This window comes from Cervus canadensis, chromosome 23 (genome assembly GCF_019320065.1).
Source record: "Cervus canadensis isolate Bull #8, Minnesota chromosome 23, ASM1932006v1, whole genome shotgun sequence".
Lineage (NCBI taxonomy): Eukaryota > Metazoa > Chordata > Mammalia > Artiodactyla > Cervidae > Cervus > Cervus canadensis.
The window spans coordinates 14,331,735-14,352,579 of record NC_057408.1 but is presented as its reverse complement, the minus strand read 5'-3'; positions in this window follow the sequence as shown (position 1 = coordinate 14,352,579).

The window sequence follows — 20,845 nt, the reverse complement described above, 5'->3', positions numbered from 1 at the left end:
GCCAAATTGCTGTTGTTGATAATCGACTCTTTCTTGGCATCCCAGTTCTCAACACTGATAACTCAATTTCTGGCTTGCCTCCTGCCCTTTTTACCTGCCATGTGAGCTAGCCTTCAGGATTTAGGACAACAGTCCACCTGGCATCTGATGGCACAGCATGCTGCCTACTCACAGAGCGTCCTGAAATTCCTCCCTGTCTCAGGGAAACTGCATGACAGCGTACGCATCCCCGACTCCATGCTCGCCAGAGATAACCGGGAGGTCCTTACACGCTTCCATCCGGCGGGCTCCACCGCCCACCTGCTGTGCAACGTGGTCCACACCCTGGGCCCAACTCAAACTGGTTATTTTGCCCTCCCATTTCGGTGTTCTTCTGCCTGCTGAATCACACCTCTTCCTGGCCCTGACCCTCTGTGTATTGACCCTAGCAGTGGCCCCAGCCTCTCAGGTGACAGAATTCTGGGAACTGGCCTCTACCATCTGCACTGTCCCGATGCAGTCATCAAATCACATCTAACTGACTCAATCTCTCTTGGGCAAAATCCTCACTCTTTTTGCTCACAGGCTCTGTGGCCCTAAGTAAGTTACTTTATCTCTTAAAGCCTCAGTTTCCTTATCTATAAAGTGGAAATAATAAACTTTAGTCATTGGTTTACATGATTATTCAATTATACAATTCATATAAAAAATTAATACAGTTTTTGGCAAATAATATACACCCTCAAATATTAATTACTTTTCCACTCATCTTGGGTATGACATTATTGAAATGTTATGGAAGCTAAATTGAAACCAAAAAAAAAAGCCAAGTAAAATTCTACTTATCGTAAAGCCCATTCAATGCAAAATGAAAACGAAATCAAAGAAGGGGGCCCAGAAAACTCAGAAGCAATGATTGGAACCGTGGTTCCTTATTACAAAGGAAACAAAAAAATAAACAGTACTTAGTGGCTTGGGTTGTGTGTGTTAGTCTCTCAGCCGTGTTCAAACTTTTGTGACCCCAGGGACTACAGCCTCCCAGGCTCCTCTGTCCATGGGTTTCTCCAGGCAAGAATACTGGAGTGGATTACCATTCCCTTCTCCAGGGGATCCTCCTGACCCAGGGATCAAACCTGGGTCTCCTGCATTGCAGGCAGATTCTTTAATGTCAGACCCACCAGAGCCCTAGTAGTTTTAGTTACAGCAAACAAATCATTATAATTACTGATATCACTCAAAATTATAACATAGCAATTTAATTTATACAGAAGTCTGTGTAGCTTTAGGGTTTTGTTTTTTTTTTTTTATAATTTTACATGGATTTAAATACTACTGGTTCTATTAAAGGGAAAGATCTGGCTAAAAGTTCACTTTGTTTTAAAGATTTTTTTTTTTTTGATGTGGACCATTTTTTAAGTCTTTATTGACTTTGTTACAACATTGCTTCTGTTTTATGTCCTGGTTCTTTGGCTGCGAGGCATGTGGGGTCTTAGCTTCCCAACCAGGGATCGAACCTGCACCCCTTAACCGCTGGACGCCAGGGAAGTCCCAAATTTTACTTTCTGGATGACCAGAGAGAATCATAATCTGAACTAACAAGGCTGGGAAATCTTAAAATGGGCTGGATGTGGGAGTCTTCCCACCCCTGCTTCCATCAAGATTGAAACACTCTGTCTTCATGAAACATACTGGAGAGGATAAGTCATCCCACGGCAAGGTCAAGTTTATAAGCCCAAGAGATTTTCCAAGATGAAGGAAGCAGAGAGTTGGGCTGAGTAACAATTTCCCTTAAAGAGATTTAAGGAAGTAGATACTGTATTGGAAATGGAAATCAAACCTCAGGGGGGGTTATATACTATGGTTTCTGAATGAGAAACTTTCCTCTTAACTCTTGAGATCTCATCTGAAGTGTACTATTTTTAAGCTCTCATATCCTCATGGCTTGAATCAAAGTGAGTGAAATGCGATATTCTCCAAACCTAACATTTCCAATGTTTGAGGTGGAAAACACGATTAAAGTTGAGAGGATAAATCTTTCTTCAAAAAAATTTTTTTTTTTTTTTTTTGCCAAAAGAGGTGAATAAAATATTTTACTTGAACAGTCACAAATTCCAGAAAATGTTGAGTTATTTTATTACTATAAACAAAAATGCCCATTAAAAGCCAAAAATAATTATATTTTGGATTATCCACATCACTGCTTCCCTCTACGGGCAAAAATAACTAAGAACTGACTATATGCCTCAAATGTCAGCTTAAAACAAGCCAACACCACCATTAAATGCCAAGCACATCCCCTCCCCATCTGCACACACTATTTCAGTCTCTAATTTTCAAATCAATAGAATCTGCATCTGGAACATGTTGGAGCCACGCCATGTGACTATTATACCTTGTTCCAGGATGTATAACTGATAACCTTCCACACCCTTTAGAAGTTTACCTGACCCCCTCCTTCTCAATCTTGGCAAGTGTCCCTCCATTTTACACTCTTAGTCTCTTAGCTTCTAAATCATCTTGACTATTTGAAGTCTTTTTTTTTTTTCTTTTTTCCTCTGATGCTTAAAAGAAGTGATAATATTCATATTACCAGATGAATAGGGAAAACATGTTCTAGGTTTCCAACTAGAAATGGGTCAGTCCCACATATTCTTGTTTATTATAGCTATGAAGTAAAAGCAGTGAATGTTCTGCAGATTAAACAGGGAATTCTGCTAGCTACTATAAACAAAAGGTCTAAGCAGATAATTTGAATGTATGAAGTTATAGCTTATTTGCTTTGATAGAAAGTGGCATTGTGTAACTTTCCTACTGAATAAGCTTACGTAAGGCAATCCTGAGACTAAATGCTTAACTGTGATAAAATTCACATTTAAAACTGAGATCCGTGACAACAGAGTCCTGTGAGAAAAGAATACACACAGACACCAAAGCATCTCATCTGAAAATCAGAGTTGGGTCCTGTAAACCTCCAGCAAGTGAAACACAATGGAAGGACATTTTTCCTTTTATGCAGGGAGTGTGAGAAGCTGCGTAATTAAAGTCAGACAAAAATTTATGAGTCGAGTTAGAGAAAAATGAAATAGGCAATGAGATAATGAAATAATGGAAATAATGGGATGCTATACTTCTAAAATAGGCTTGACAGATATAGCTATCAGACATGAAGAGTGATCCCCAACTAAAGAAAAACTTGATCTTCTTTTATAACTTATACATATAAAATAAAAGCATGTATTGCCATTGATTCTTAGTATCATTTCAAGTATGTGTCCAAAAGAAAAGGCATATAGTGATAAAAAGAAAATCCTCCTAATGAAAGATAATATTGATTTGAAGGGAAAATCTCCTTTAGGAAATGTGTGACTGATTGCATTTACTTTCCTAACAGAATATCTTAACAAAATAGGGAATTTTTGCAGCATTTACCACAGATCCATTCATGCTTTAACAAATGCCTCATCCCTTTGATGTATGAAAGAAGCTATCAGTTCATATATATTATCTATTGATGTTTAATGTTTATGTGTATAGAGTTTTTCATGAGTTTCAAAATATGTCCCTAGATGCTAACTTCCAGATATTTAGCAGTGACATCAATCCCAAGAAACTAGTTCCCCCAAATAATAACAGTTTAGTGTTCTTGCTTATGATCTCATGATTATACTATTCCGAAAAATCTGAAATTGTGGTCAATCATGTCCTGTTCTTAATAAATGACTTACAAAGACTGATTAATACATTATTTGAAGTATAACTCACCACGCATCATTATTTGCCATCCTCACTGTCATTAGTAACTTGGCTCAGTGGTAAAGGATCCAACTGCCAATGTCTGCAATGCAGGGAATGTGGGTTCGATCCCCAGGTCAGGAAGATCCCCTGGAGAAGGGAATGGCAACCCACTCCAGTATTCTTGCCTGGAGGATCCCAAGGACAGAGGAACCTGGCAGGCTACAGTCCATGGGGTCGCAAAGAGTCAGAAATGACTTAGCAACTAAACAACAATGACAATACTCAGAATAAGCTAAATATAGCAGTTAGAGAACTTGTGTGGATTCAGTATCTGAAATGAGTACTGCGAATGTTCTCTAGGTCAATGGAATTAATGATCAAAATGGCAGGGAGAGTTAGGAAGAGAGCAGATTGACCAGAGAAGTCATTTTGTTACAGTGAGTGGAGATAATTGCTTCAATCTCAGAAACAGCATAAACTTCCTGAAGGAAAAATTAGTAAACAGTCAAGGTGTTTCCAACCTTAAAATCTAAAGATTCTGTGAATAATCAAAAAGTAGGGGGTTCTGTGTTTTGTTTTGCTCAGTCTACAGTACTGAGTTTGCCTTTAGCTTACTTGAATTATTTCACTGATTTTGGATATAAGAAATTTTAGATTTTTTAAAGTTAAAGACAATACACAATCATGAAAATTAATGGTTGAAAAACCACAAGAGTTCTAGTCCATTTTCTAGCTCAGTTCTCTCTTTATACAGGCAGAGGTTTTGATAAACGTTGTTCAAATTTTGGTTATTTACCTCTGATTAATTAGTCTTTCAATTGTTTCCTTTTTATTCTTTGTTTATCAGCTGCTGAGCAGACTGAGAACAACTTAGGTTCAAGATATTGCTTTCATCAGAAAGGGAAAATGAAGTGAGAATAATCTCAGCAAGCTGGAAAATTTTACAATCACACAGCAAGAATGACTTTCTTTACTGCATTTTTCAGTTGAAAAGAACGCCACAACGTTGGCTTAGAAATTATAAATGAACTTATTTCTTTCCATATCTGTAAAAGACTCAGCTATCCAAAAAAAAAAAAAAATCCTTTAAAAAAATAATTCTCACATTTATTTAGGAAGAAGAGATTTCCAGCCTGAATCTACCGTCACCTATAATAAGAGCTCATCTTGACCGGTGGTCATTTCTCTGCAATGTGGTCTCTCTCTCTCTTGCTCTCCCTCCTCCACCTTTTATTCTTCTCCTAATTTCTTCTTTAATTAACATCATTTCCTTACTCTTTTGCCCTCTTTATGTCCCTTTTTAATGTTTAAGCCTAAGAACTATATCAATTTGCTGAGAAAGTTCTGAATAATCAAAACAATGATTTTTCCAGGAGTCATGTAAGGATCATAAAGAAGGCTGAGCACCAAAGAACTGATGCTTTTCAATTGTGGTGTTGGAGAAGATTCTTGAGAGTCCCTTGGACTGCAAGGAGATCCAACCAGTCCATCCTAAAGGAAATCAACCCTGAATATTCATTGGGAGGACTGATGCTGAAGCTCCAATAGTTTGGCCACCTGATGTGAAGAGCCAACTCATTGGAAAAGACCCTGATGCTGGGAAAGACTGAGAGCAGGAGGGGAAGGTGGCGACAGAGGATGAGATGGTTGGATGGCCTAACCGACTCGATGGACATGAGTTTAAGTAAACTCCGGGAGACAGTGAAGGACAAGGAAGCCTGGTGTGCTGCAGTCCATAGGGTCACGAAGAGTTTGATATGACTTAGAGATTGAACGATTAAGAACTACTAGCAGTTTCATTTCACTGGTGGCAGAAAATATTTTCATTTTCTGAATGGATTGATTCAAGAAGGTCCCTCAAACTCAGCTTGAAGAGCACAGAGCATGTGAGGGAGTGCCCAAGAGGAAACGTCTCCAAGCTCAGCTTAGAACAAAGCTCTCATCCAAGTGGCTGTAGCTGGGAATCTGCTCCCACAGCTTCTCGTGATGGTTCTTTCTCGTCATTCAGCTCTCAGCTCAAATGTCACATCCTCAGAGAGACTGTCCTGTACCGTAAAGAAGATCGGAGTCCTAAAATGAGAGGCAGCAAGCTTGAGTGTGGAGCTTGGAAGAGGGTTCCCCAGACACGCTACAAGGACAGATACAATTGAAAGACAGGGGGGCAGGCGGATGGGGGTTGAAGCCACAGGCCCTGGGCTCCAAGACATCCCGGCCCACCTGGGTGAGCAGACATCTCCCAGCCATGATGGAGCCTTCTTGCCTACTTCTGCCCACAAGCCAATGATGCATGGTGATATGGATCGTAAATGAAACAGAAGGCCCGCAGGAGGAAGTAAGAGTCAAAAGAATGTGGTGTATTAACAGAACGAAGAGGAAAAACACGGGCATCCCAACTAATGCAGAAAAAACATTTCACAAAATCCAACAACTCTTGTAAGCATTCAACAAACTAGTGATAGAAGGAAAGTTCCTCAGTTGGATAAAGGGCACCTATAAAAATTGTGGAGTCATTGAGAAGGGCCAAACTAACGTGGGTGGGGAAGTGTAGTTCACACATGTAAACAACTCTATTGAGAGATCTAGCTGTGTGTGCATGCTAAGTCACTTCAGTTATGTCTGACTCTTTGCAACCCTATGGACCACAGCCCGCCAGGCTCCTCTGTCCGTGGGACTCTCCAGGCAAGGACACTGGCGTGGGTTGCCATGCCCTCCTCCAGGGGATCTTCCCCACCCAGGGATTGAACTTGTGTCTCCTGTCTCCTGCAATGATGGGCAGGTTCTTCACCACTAGCAGCCATGTCTGCAAGCAGATCTGGGGTAAAGGCAGATATGCTTGTAGATATTTTCTTTGTTTAAGCAGGAGAGATTTTAGAGAGTATTTGTATGCTGGTGAGACTAATTGAATCCAGCATGTAATGCTGGTCCCGCAGAAGAAAAAGGGGAGACTACAGGGGCAAAAGGCCTTGAGAAGATGAGTGGAGATGAGTTTCAGAACCCACACTTAAAGATTGGGCTTTCAAACAAGAGGGTCAATTCCTCAATTGTATCAGAAGATAAAGTAGATAGATAGTTGTAAATACAAATAATTTTGAAGATAAGTAGGAAAACAGAAGAGATTTCATGTAATGATGAGTCACCTTTTCAATAGTATATGAGTAAACCATAAGCTCGAGGATGGCAGTATCCCAAAAAAAAGATGGCAATAGGAGATTAAGGAGAGAGGAGAATGTTTGCAATACTTGGCTTGGAATGTGAGAAAACTTAGCTTATAAGGGACAGAATATTGGATTATCTGGCAGTGCTGAGAGTACAACTAATACTTCACATCTAACACTTGAAATTAAACCAGTGAATGCCGCTGAACAAGCATGGGCATAAAGAGATCATGTGACTGAGTTCATCTAATGTGGGGTGTTGCAAGACAAATATGACCATCAGATTTCCAGAGGAGTGAATTGTGAGTTTTCTCAAGGGAAAGATTATAGTGATGGATCAACATGCTGAGTGGTACCCAAAACAGAAATACAAAACAAACAACATCAACAAACAAACCTAAAAAGGTAAAGAGCTAAAAAAATTGAAAGTGAAAAATTCTAAAGCATCAAAGAATTGTAGGTTAGGTTGTAGTTTGAGTTCATGATTGCATACGTGGGCTGGAAATGTGAGAGTTTGGAGTCAAAGAGAAAAAGAAAGCTTGTATTTGAGATTTGAGAGGTGTAAATTTTTTATTAGAAAGAAAAAGCCAAGTGCATGACCATGAGAAAGGGTGGGTGATACAATATGGACAGAAATTCACTGCAGTTGAGGTCAACAAACTGGATGAACAAAAATGTAGGGTTGGCATGATCATAGATGTTGACAGGAAATGGGTTGGAGATGCACACAGAACCAACAGCCAAAGTCTTCAATGAATGAATAGAGATGTCCAAAGGGTCACAGGATGACAAGAGTGAGAAGCTGGGCACAGGGGTGTGTGGGGAAGGCATGGCCTGTGAATGCATGAGCAAGGGTCTGTGAAATAGGTTTAAATAGTGAAGACCTGGAGATGATGATGGATGATGGTGGGAGATGAAGCGAGAAAAAAGATCATCCACCAGTTTCTGGACCCAAAGAACATAAAATAGAAGAGAAAGAAGATCAAGACTTCCCTGGCAGTTGAATGATTAAGATTCCATGCTTCCTTTGCAGAGGGCACAGGTCTGATCCCTGGTCAAGAAACTAAGATCCCACATGCTGTGTGATATGGCAAAAAAAGAAAAAGATCATCTACTTGATTTGTCTGAAAAGGAACCAGTGACTCTAAGGAGCAATCAAACCTAATTAAAGTGAAAAGGTTAAGAGATCAAGATTCAGGCAAATCAGCTGTTCAGATACCAGTTTCATCCCTTTTGTGTTCCTCCAGCTACAATGACTGGCTCTTTTCCCCTCATATTTATTTACAGCAGAAAAGTACATGGGAGGATAGAACCACCAAAGCAAAATGCAAAGAAAGCTAGATGATAACAACAAAGTCCAAGCCAGAAAGTTGACTTCAGCCAACGAAGGAACTCATGACTCAAGCATCCTGGAAACCAGTCCTTCTTTGTCAGATAAATTGTCACATAAGGTGAATCACTTGTGCGAAAAGTCTAATCCCAGGAAAAAATATGTGTGAGGAGCCAGGACGAATGTATTCTTGTTGTCTGTGAACTAAATGAGGCCACTATCATTTAATGGCCCTGTTAACATTTCACAGAGAAAAACAACCACAAATCACACACCTCTCTACTGTGTAATCTCATGCCATTGCTCACCAGGTAGGTGAGGTGAGAGGAGAGATGGATCGAGGCAAGCTGTGTCATTTATGATGGAGAAGCTATTTAGAGCTCATGACGTAATCAGAAATTTTTGGCAACCATTTCATATCCCCAGTGAAGCTCCCAGCCAAGGCTTTGCTATAAATTTAAACCTAGCATTTATAAAATCATGATGACGCAACAGAGCATCATCCTGCGTTTAGTGCAGCAGATTTAACGATGAAAATAACATGGGATGGGATTATTATGTAGGGTTGATCTCTCTATATCTTATCTACAGAGATCAAAACTCCTCTATTAGTAACAATGATTTTTTTTTTCACTCCCTTCCCTGATCTACAGGATTTCTGAACCAATCCAGAATGAAGTAACTTTGTACATAGGCATACGATAGTTAATATTAATTGAATGCTTAACAATGTGCCTATTACTATGATAAGCACTTTACATGAGTTGTCTTAAGTCACACTTCCAATAACATTAGGATGGATGAGCTTTCTACTACCCTTAATTTGTTGTTGTTCAGCCCCTAAGTTGGGTCCGACTCTTGGCGATCCCATGAACTGCAGCACGCCAGGCTTCCCTTTCCTTCACTATCTCCCAGAGCTTGTCTATCTCCCAAACTCACATCCACTGAGTCAGGGATGCCATTCAACCTTCTCCTCCTCCACCACCATGCGTAACTCAGTGAGGCCACAAGCCATGCCCTGCAGGGCCACCCAAGACGGACGGGTCGTGGTGGAACGTTCCGACAAAACGTGGTCCACTGGAGAAGGGAATGACAAACCGCCTCAGACATTCTTGCCTTGAGAATCACATGAACAGACTCACTTACTTTGCCATTACAGAAAATAGATGAATTAATAAAATCAGATTTTACGAGAACCTGAAAAATAAAATCTCTCAAGTATGCCTCTTTGAGTCAGGAGAAAATGTGCTGGTTCCTGGTGGCAAGATAATGCTTTTGTGCACTTCCTCTAAAATGCTTTCTCAAGCTGTCTTTCACAAAGAGAACGGTCAATAGCTTCAGCAATCCCCCCAGAGTAAATCCATCAGCAGTTTTTGTGAAGCTATTTCTTGTAGGATTCTTTAATGCATGTTTAGGAGTGAAATACACAAAAGCTCAACTTTTGTGAGATGACAAAGAAACTCCCTTAACTGAAGCCGTCTGGAGAAGTATACTCATCGAATTGTTGAATCCAATGACTCTATTTCCATTCTCAGTGCATTGGACCCTCGGTAACATGTCACTCTTTATCACTCCCTTTCTATTAAGTCTTAAATCCACTACAACTTTAGCATCTGTGTGTGGCTTCATAGCCCTTCAACATTTGTGTTCTCCAGGGTCCTGGATCGGACTTTTCTCTTCTCATTCTCTGAGCTCTCCTGTGTCTCTGCCCACGCTGTCTTGTTCACTACCAACCCCAGGCTCATAATATCTAGTTCTGCACCCCTAAACCACCAGATGCCCTCTCTCTCTCTCCCCCACACACATGTACACATAGCAGTCTCCTCTTCTCAGATCCCTGGGCTAACTCCATCCCTGCTTCTTATAGAATTTACACTGTCATTGGAGCCTAGAGACTCTTCCATTGATTCTCTGAACCAGGCTGAGTGAGTGGGAACGTATGCGGCACTCATGTGCATGATTCCAGGTGCTGCTCCAGCTAGTCTTCCATTTCCAGGCAACACGGGACACCATAATGAGCATGGGGCCATATGAAACATGGGATTTCTCTAGGAAGCCATACCCCGCGAAATGGTTCACCAACAGCCATGCCATGTATTTCTCATAACCTATCTGGATATTTCTTTTCCGCTTCTCCCCTAGAAATTTTGATTCTTGAGTAAGAATTAAGATACCCTTAGGTGATTTATGACCCGTTGTTTGTTCAACTTATCTTTCAGGCTATTCCTTCCAGGACAGGAAAAGCTTTCTTTTCCAGTGTAGCAAAAACTTCTCTCATGTAACATCCTCATCTTATCTACTCCATAGTTTTCTCTATGCTTATTCATTAATGCTTTGAGTTGACATATGAAAATAAAATAAGAGAAATCTTTTTTCCCCTCTTGTAATCTAGGCTGTCAAGGTGACTGCCCCACTATAGCCTTTAGAAAATTGCTTTTAACTCAACACTGAGCGGCTACTTCCATGTCCTAGACAGTTTGTGCTGTTCCTTTCTTGAGGCAATAAATTTGGACCTAATGGCAAAAGAGCTACAAGCGATGAAAAAAATAAAAAAAATCCTCCATCCATGGAGAATCTTCACGGTTTATCAGGACAATTTGTTGATATCCACAGACCTGGCTCAGTGGTAAAGAATCCACCTGCAATGCAGGAGCCACAGGAGACACGAGGTTGATCCCCAGGTCAGAAAGATCCCCTAGATTAGGGCAAGGCAACCCACTCCAGTATTCTTTCTGGGATAATCTCATGGACAGAGGAGCCTGGTGGGCTACAGTCCATAGGGTCACAAAGAGTCAGACATGACTAAAGCAACTTAGCATGCATGCACAGACCTAGTAAATCTACTAAACCTACAAGAATAAATGAACTATATTTCCTTCATCCAAGTCTCCTTACATGTAACTCCTTTCAAGTGTTTTTTTTTTTTAGAATACAATATAATTTTAATTATCCACCTCATTTGTAGCTACAACTTCTACTTCTGTTAGAAGTGGTTGAAATTGGTCAGAAGAAGGTAAAACGAGGGCTGACTGGTAAACCTGAGTTAGGCCATGGTCTCCTAATCAGAGCATGGGCTGTCCAGGTGGCTCAACGGTAAAGAATCTGCCTGCCAATGCAGGAGACGGAGGAGACATAGGCTCAATCCCTGGGTCGGGAAGATTCTCTGGAGAAGGAAATGGCAACCCACTCCAGCATTCTTGCCTGGAGAATCCCATGGACAGAGGGGCCTGGTGGGCGGCAGTCCATGGGGTGGCAAAGATTCAGACACAGCTGAGCATGCATGCACTGCTAATGAGAGCTTGGTCCTTTTCTAAACTTTTTATTCTTTTTAAATGCTTTTCTCATTTAGATTACTACAAAACATTGAGGACAGGCCCCTCTGCTATACAGTAGGTCCTTGCTGGTTACCTATTTGAAACACACCAATGAGTACATGTCAATCCCAATTCCCACCCTATCCCTCCCCAACTTTCCCACCAGTTAACAATAAGTTCATTCCTTTCAACTATTTTTTTATAGCTTTGCTGCAAGCAATTTAAGGTGTTTTTTTTTTTTTAATTTAAGCAATTTTCTAGCTGGGTTCTCACATGCATGTCTTTTATGTAAGGAATAGGTTATCTGATCAACAACATTTGTTATCATGTGAGCATTTCCCCAAGCAAACAAGTCTGGAATACCACCAGGATGTCTAACTAAAGCAGAAATGGGGTTCTGTGAATTTCCAAACTACACATTTGTAGGATCACTTATGGCCTACAAAATTCTTGCAAATATCTCAGTATCACATGTAACACAAGCTTCCTTCTCAGAAAACAAGAAGGGACACCCATTCCACTACCCCAGTATTTCCATTATTAATATGATATAGCCATGACTCTAGTAAGAAACAGTGGTTGAACGTTTCTTACGTACAAGCCACTGAAATGAGTGCTCTGTATAAAACACTGGAATCAACCTTCCAGTTGCCCTGATGGGATGCTGGCAATGTCTGCATACGTGAACAGCCCGAGGCCTTAACAGACCAAATGTCATGTCCAGGGTCATGGAGGGTTGACCCGGTTTCTGAGTCCAGACCCACCTCCAGAGTTCTCAGTGAGTAATACGGTTATAATTTTCCTGTCTGGAGAATCCCGTGGACAGGGAAACCTCGCAGGCTACAGTCCGTAGGGTCACAGAGAGTCAGACGCGACTGGGGTGACAGCGCACACGCAAAAGACTGCACCCGATTCTTTACCTGAAGCAGTTTATACGTCAGTGTATTCAGGTCATAATACACCGTCCTCCATTTATACGCACCTTCAGGGATTCACTTTACCACTTGAAATGTATTTATACTCCCAGGTTGCTGTGTTATCACCTTCCCTGATTTGGAAAACAGAGCCAAGTATTGGAGTCGGGGGGAGATGTGTTTGTGTGTTTGTGTATAGTACAGCTAAGTGTATAATTTTCTGTCATTTGCCATTAATATAGAGACAATCTTACCTTCAGTTCAGTTGCTCAGCTGGATTCAACTCTTTGTGACCCCATGGACTGCAGCACGCCAGGCCTCCCTGTCCATCACCAACTCCCGGAGCTTGCTCAAACTCATGTCCACTGAGTCAGTGATGCCATCCAACCATCTCATCCTCTGTCACCCCCTTCTCCTCCCGCCCTCAATTTTTCCCAGCATGAGGGTCTTTTCCAATGAGTCAGCTCTTCGCATCTGGTGGCCAAAGTATGGGAGTTTCATCTTCAGCATCAGTCCTTCCAATGAATATTCAGGGCTGATTTCCTTTGGGATGGACTGATTTGATCTCCTTGCAGTCGAAGGGACTCTCAAGAGTCTTACCTTATTTTGCAGCTATTTTTAGCTTTTGGTAAATCTTTTAAAAAGACCTTAGTCCTTTAACATGACTTTAATTCACTTTAATTTCACGTTGACTTAATTAGATTGAGCTTCCCTTTAAGAAGCTTTCCTCATGGCTCAGATGGTGAAGAATCCACCTGCAATGCAGGAAATCCAGGTTCAATCCCTGGGCTGGGAAGATGCCCTGGAGAAGGGAATGGCAGCCCACTCCAGTATTCCTGCCTAGAGAACTCCATGGACAGAGGAGCCTGGCGGGCTGTGGTCCATGGGGTCGCAAAGAGTCGGACATGACTGAGTGACTATCACTTTCACTTTCATCTAAAACTGAAGAATTCCACTAGCAACTGAACAGCCCCAGACAACATCTACCTTCTTACTCATATTTGCCATGTCTTAAGCATAATCATATTGATAAAAATCTAACTCTGTTTAAAACTTTTTCATCACTTTTCTTAAATATTTATGGGGAAAAAAGTCTTGTAGTAATGCCTGCTTCTTAGATATACATAAATGTCTGATTCTATGGGATAAAAAGAATGTACAGGAAAGCTAGAAGTAAAAAAGAAAAACAATGAAAAGAAGAAGGAAGGAAGGGAAAGTTCATACCCTTGAGCGTGAAGAGGAACAACTGAACATTTCTATTAGCTACAAATTAATTGGTTAGCTTTTGTGCCTTCCATAAAGAGACCAATTTTTCACTCTAGGAAGGATGGCACCGAGCATCAGTACAAAGGGATGCTCTAAAAGAAATATAAAGTAGTAAGACAAGGACTCGAAGACATTCATCGTCCCTGATGAAGGATGAGTATGTTTCCTAATAAAAAGGTAAATTGGAACCACTTTTCTAGAAGCAATTTGAAGACATGCATATAGAATCATTCTCCTTGCTGAATCATTTCTGGAAGGAAAGATTGAAAAGTTCCTCAGTATTTAATAATAGAGTGTAGGCTATGTAAATATACATATGCACTATGGAATATTAATAATTAACTATATTTTGATATTAACTTGCCAATCTTGCCAATATTTTGATTATGTATATTTCTTCAAATATTTACAGTATGTTACCATATTTAGTCAACTCAGAGATACACATCTTTTCATAATTTAATATAACTGAAATCCAGAAACAGTTTATAATCACCACCAGCCAGGGCCTGCCCTGTATGTATGTATGTTTATATATATGTTCACATGTAATTAATGACATAGTTGTTATTGCTTGTGCAGGCCTATCAAAAGTCAAAGTCTTGGAAATATATTTCATCACCAGTGTCCTCAACTGCACAAAGAATGCCTTATATGAAAAAAAAAAGCTATTTTAAACATAGGACTAGGCATTTGAAGAAGTTTTAAAACTATTTTACCAAATTTATTTCTCTTATATTTTCCCTATTGTAAAAGCACAAAAAGGTTAAATCATAAAATGATATCTACCAGTTGTGTCCAACTAATAAACTCTTTCAATAAAGGTATAAAATAAAACATTTAAGTGATTTTAAAAGCACTGTAAAATAGTTTAATGGTAATGTTTTCTTTCTCTGTAATACATGAGAAAGTGTGTATCTAGTATTTGATCATGTCTTGAATTCAATGGTTTAAAAGAATCTTATTTTTTTCTCTAAAAGTAAATTATATAGGTACCTTTAAGAAAGGAATGCAAATAAAAGGGCAAAACCAGGTGAGAAATGATCGTCTCTGGACTGTATGACCATCGGCAATTTTTAATTTCCTGATGTGTTTCTATAAAGAAGTATGTCTATTTTCAGATTCAAAAACACCCCAACGCACTTTGATAAGGTAGGCACTAGTTACCTTAAATGAATTCAAGCTTCTACGAACAAATTACTCTCCAGAGTGGAAAAGAATTAGGGAAATACTCTGCGATTTGTTGCCAAAATAAGAAGACCAGTTTCGACATAGATTTTTGATAAAGGTTTGAAATGGAGACACATAGATAGCCTACAGAAGGACAGCAGGCCAAAGGTATTACAGAACTGGCTATAAGAGCTAAAGAGCGACTCCTAGGAACTTTGTTTAAATGTTTATTTCCTTATTTGACTGCGCTGGGTCCTTGTCGCAGCCCGTGGGATCCTTGCTGTGGCATCCAGGACCCAGCTCCCTGACCAGGGGTTGAACCTGAGCCCCTTCACTGGGGGCGCACAGCCCCAGCCATGGGACCACCAGGAAAATTCCAGTTTCTAGGAACTTTTGAGGGCAAAGGAATACATGGGGTGGAAGCATCATTTGAAATATTATTTATAGTATCCCTTTCTATAAAAATAGTGATCTCTGAATGCCAAAATGTCAACTTCCATATGTAAATATTTCCATCATTTATCAATGATTGTTAAAGTTGAATAGCTCATTTAACTGTTGGATTAAAACAAGCTTACATAAGGTTGCTGACTAGCAACCTAGACTTTTTTTTTTTAAGAAAATGCATTCCATATGCCAGATAGCCCACTCATGAGCTGTTTGAGGGCATCCAGTTTACAGGAGAGCTGTTTTCTAGGGAGAATAACCCTGCTCCCTGTTAAGTTGCCAAGAATGTCTTTTGTGGAGCAACAGAGAGACTCTGAGGGCATCTTTTCCAACTACTTTCTATAAATAAAGGAAATAAGCAAATGTGTTTTGTGCCATTCTAATTTAATTTAGCATAAACAATATTGCTAGCATCGGCTAGCATGATGGATATTTCTATTAAATAAAAGCATCATTAAAATATTGCTGCCAATAACTTTCTCTAGGCCTTATTTTTTACAGTATTTATTTTATGCATTAAACATGAAGTGTTTCATAGTGTTTTCATTTGTTCTCCTTTTAAAATATATTCCTCCCAATGTTTTACTAGGTGAGGTTTCTGAGGATAACTTGTAGAAGGAAAGATAACAAACTGTGGACTATACTGCCCAGTCATCTGAGGGCAAATGTGGTACATTATTACAGCATCTCTGACAGAGGTAGCTGAGGTTCATCCTTAACCTCAAAGAAAGAGACATAATATTTTCCTAAAGACCACGTTACATTTGTTTTTCAAAAATTAATATATTTAACAGCACAGTTTCAAAGTCCTCAGTTGACGGTTTTGAGGCTGTTAGATCTGACACATCTGCATTCTGAATGTTTCTAGCAGAAAAACAAATAGCTCTTGGAAAAACTCACCGATAGACTAATCTGAGGTAATCAGTGATTCATGTAAAAAAGAGCAGAACCGACTGAGTCAAACTTCAGTGACTTCTGAAAGTCATCCCCAAAGAAGGAAAAGAAACAAATGTGTCAAAAGCATTAGTAAGACCACTCAGAGACTGATGAAAGCTGTTCCTCTCAACACACACAACTAACAGCTCTTTCTGTCAGACATGTATTCCACAGAGGAGAGAGAGACAGTATTTGCCAAATGAATGCTTCTCTCAGCTTTCATTTTCATGATAAAACAAGCCATTTCTTTGTAACAGAAAGAGAAAAAAATCCAAATTAGAACAAAACTTTAATTCTGAAAGGTCAAGTTCTACATGAAGGTTGCTATGCCTTTGGCTTGAGTAAAAACTCAAAACTATAAAGGTAACTGTGATGTGGCACATACATGACATCTTAAAGAAAAAAAGATAACTGACAGCACTTGTTTTGTTAACATGACACATACGCTGTTCTAAGTCACTTCAGTCACGTTCGGCTCTTTGGGACCCTAGAGCCTGGCAGTCTCCTCTGTCCATGGGATTCTCCAAGCAAGAATCCACGGCACATGAGGAAGCCCAATGTGACTTAGAATATTTCAAGTTGAAAATACGTCACATCAATTCCTTTGTCTTCATGGCAATAAAGTCATCTCTGACTAAGATCTTCATCATTAATGTGAAAGAAAGAAAGAGAGGGAGGAAAGAGATATACAACTTAATTGAACAATAGGACCTTCAAATAAATGTTTTAAGTACTTTCAGACTTATCCCTGCAGTGAAACTAAAGTTTTAATACTCAAAAAAGCTTCATTATGTTGAAAAGTTTTTATACATACTTGATTGCTAGTCTCCTCAAGAACAATGGCACCTTAGCTAAAATAGTAGCTTTTCAACAGAATTTATAAAGGAGAATGTAGGACCTTGAACAAGATGATAGCTGCTATTGTTTTTTCCTACGAACATATGGCATTCGGCCAAATCATTTAAAAAATCCCACCTGAAAATGATTCTGAGTAGGCTCTATTTTTCTCTTTAAAAAATTACCAAAAAAAAAGTCCCCTCTGACAGAAACTTGGTACTTCTTTTTCTTGGAAAGCTAGAACATTTGTACCACAAATGTAAACAAATTTCAAACTTGGCTCTCATTTCTTCACAAAACTTCTCAAATATGGGCAACTCAAATCCTGTTTCTGATAAAATGCAACTTTCCTAGCAACACACAGATATTTAAGGACAGAGGACAGGGAGCGTAACAGCATCCATACCAGCGCAGGAGCAAGAGTGTCAGAGACCGGAGCCTGTTCCTTCCCAAAGCACAAACACCAAGAGGGTTTTCAACCTGTCAAATTACCACCTATTAAAGTGCCAAAGTTTTCCTTCAGGTGAAACTCTGGCTGGAAAAGACACATTTTACCATTACAGAGTAGTCTATGCACTTGTATTAGCAATCTATTGTTATGTAACAAATTACCCAAGGAGTAGTAGCTTTAAAACAACAACCATTCATCACCTCAAAGTGCTTGCTGGTGGGGAGTTTGGGAGCACTTCAGCTGAGTGGCTCAGTATCTACTGAGGTCACTGTCAGAACATGAATCACATTAGCAACCATCTGGAGACCGGACTGGAGCTGGAGTCCACTTGCTGCGGCTCGGTCACACAGCTGTCGGCAGGAGGCCGCAGTCTCTCGCTGGATGTGGGCTGAAGGCTTCAGTGTCTCACCGCGTGAGCCTTCCTGAGGCCACCCGAGATGCTGCACCTGGCCTCTCCCAAAGCAAGTGACACGCGAGAAGACCCGGAGAAAGCCCAGTGCCTTTGATGACCTACTCTCGGAATTCACACACTCTCACCTCTGCTTTAGTTTACTTGTTACCAGCTAGTCAATGGGCTTCCCTGGTGGCTCAGACAGTAAAGAATCTGCCTGCAATGTAGCAGACTAGGGTTCGATCCCTGGGTCAGGAAGATCCCCTGGAGGAGGGCATGGCAACCCACTTCAGTATTCCTGCCTGGAGAACCCCATGGGCAGAGGAGCCCGGCAGGCTACAGTCCATGGGGTCGCAACGAGTCGGACATGACTGGGAGACTTTTCACTTCACTACTTCACTTCAAGCAAGTCACTAATTCTAGTGATACTTCAGAGAGGAATTAAGTTCCACTTCTTGTATGAGGAGTATCGATACCTTTATGGACATATTTTTAAACATCACAGGCTTTGCAGTTTCCTAAAAAGCCATTAAATTATGCAGTCTTTGAAGAGTAACAGTGTGTAAACAGCTTATGAAAAGTAGGAATAAATTGCACTAGAAAATATCAATTATTTCATCCTGCCACTTGCCGAAGAGAAATTAGACAACTCAGTTCTTCCAAGAGGATCTTAAAATTGTTATAGAAAATATCTAAAAGACATTTTACAGTGGATAAAATCATTTGATACAGAAGTTGCTACTGCTTCCTGTTCCATGGCCCTACGTTTTTATTTGAATTCATAGTAATTTAGGAATTTCTCCTCATTGTGTTATGTGGAGATGTTAGATTTCCAGCCTAGTATTAACCATGCAAACTGTTAAAAAAAAAAGAGCTTCCATGAAACAGTATCTGAACTGACCACTTCTGAAGCACTCAGAACCAAGAAATGGCAGTATTACAGCCTAGAGCTGAGCCTGCTAAATTTTTCAAAGCCAAGTAAATGGCCGAAGATACCTAAGGGATGAAAGCAGAAACGATTGCTTCACCTAGTATAAACCAGAAGCTTGTTCTATCATGATCAGTTGAAGAATGGAAGAGAATCAACATCAAAGAAAACCTAAGAAACCAAAAGAATATCCCAGAGGTCTCCCAGGTTCTATAACAACTGAGGGCCACCTCTTCAGAGTCTTAGGCCTGAATTCAAAATAATTCTTCCTTTTCCTCTTTTACTAAAAATATTACTGTTCATTACGTGCTACTGTTAGCTCTGTAATTACCTGTAGCTTAGCCAACTTCAGTTCATAGTGCTTCACTTTATTCTGACTTAAATAAGCGTACTATAACTCACAATCAATTTCCAATGCTAGTACTGAATTTGCATTCTAATGAAGGCGAACACTGATATAAATCACTGAAAGGAACTTCCCTGGCAGTCCAGTAGCTAAGACACCGTGCTCCCAAGGCAAGGGGGGCAGGTTCGATCTCTGTCCAGGGAACCAGATGCCACACACCACACCTAAAAGCTCACATGCTGTAACCAAGGATCCCATGTGCCGCAGCTGAGACCTAGAGCAGCCAAGTAAATAATTTAGAAAAAAACAGAAGATTTTCAAAACAGAATTGGGTTTCTACTTCATTTTGTCATAGAGAGACCATATTTGCAGAAGACTTACCTTGCCAACTATTGAATTTGGGTTTTTAATCTGGTTTGGTTTGCATATCCCAATACACAAAATTTAAATGAAGAAAAGCATTAAAAAGCACCTCTCTTGGGAAAAGATATAAATTGCTGATTTAACATTTCTTATAGATATCCATATAGAACATAATTAACACTTTATTATCTTATGCTATATTCATTACATAAACCTTTAATTCTGAGTAAGTGGGTATGCTTGGAATAGTCTGGCCTTAAATGCTCTGGTTCTATGTATATGGTGGGAGAAATGTATCATAAGGAATATGGTAAGGAAAGACACACACACACAGTCCCAAGCATTTCAATGTGTTTGGAATTTAAATGGTGCTTTTGCATCTAAGAATATAGTGGAAGAGACAGTGGCTAAGAGACACCAAGATGTCGGTTCCAGTTCTCTTGGTGTAGCTTTTTATGAAAGCAATCATGGATAAGTATTTTACTCAAACTTTGTGTTCCTTAAGGAACAAAAGTAAAGAGTTGTAATTATACCAGCTTTATAGGATTCAAAGGGTTTCCCTCATAGCTTAGTTGGTAAAGAATCTGCCTGCAACACAGGAGACCCGGGTTCGATTCAGGGTTGGGAAGATCCCCTGTAGAAGGAAATGGCAACCCATTCCAGTATTTTTCCTGGAGAATCCCATGAACAGAAGAACCTGGAAGGGTACAGTTCATGGGATTGCAAGAGTCGGACACGACTTAGTAACTAAATAGATATCCATGTAAGAATAACTGAGGTACTATATAAATCAAACTCTATTATTAATATTTTTATCTGTGAATGACAGAAAAAAAGTTTGCTCAACTTCAAAATATCAGCTTTGTGAGCGGTCTTTTTGTTCAAGGGCAAATACATACCAGTTTAGACTTAGATGGCTTCCCAGGAGGCTCAGTGGTAAAGAATCTGCCTGCCAATGCAGGAGACACAGGCTCAAATCCTGGCTTGAGAAGATCCCCTAGAGAAGGGAATGGCAATCCACTTCAGTATTCTTGCCTGGAAAATTCCAAGGACAGAGGAACCTGGTGGACTATAGTCCATGGGGTTGCAAAGAGTCAGACTTGATTTAACAACTACAGACTTGGAAAATTGCCCTGAAAAGTTACCAAAATATATTTTTTTTAATCCTGAATTTAACACTGGATATATTTGCTTCTAAACCAAGTGAATTCCTAGCCATAATGAAATTTATTTCATTGCAGTAGGAAAGATAAGAGGTATGACCGATAACCAAAAAAATCTGC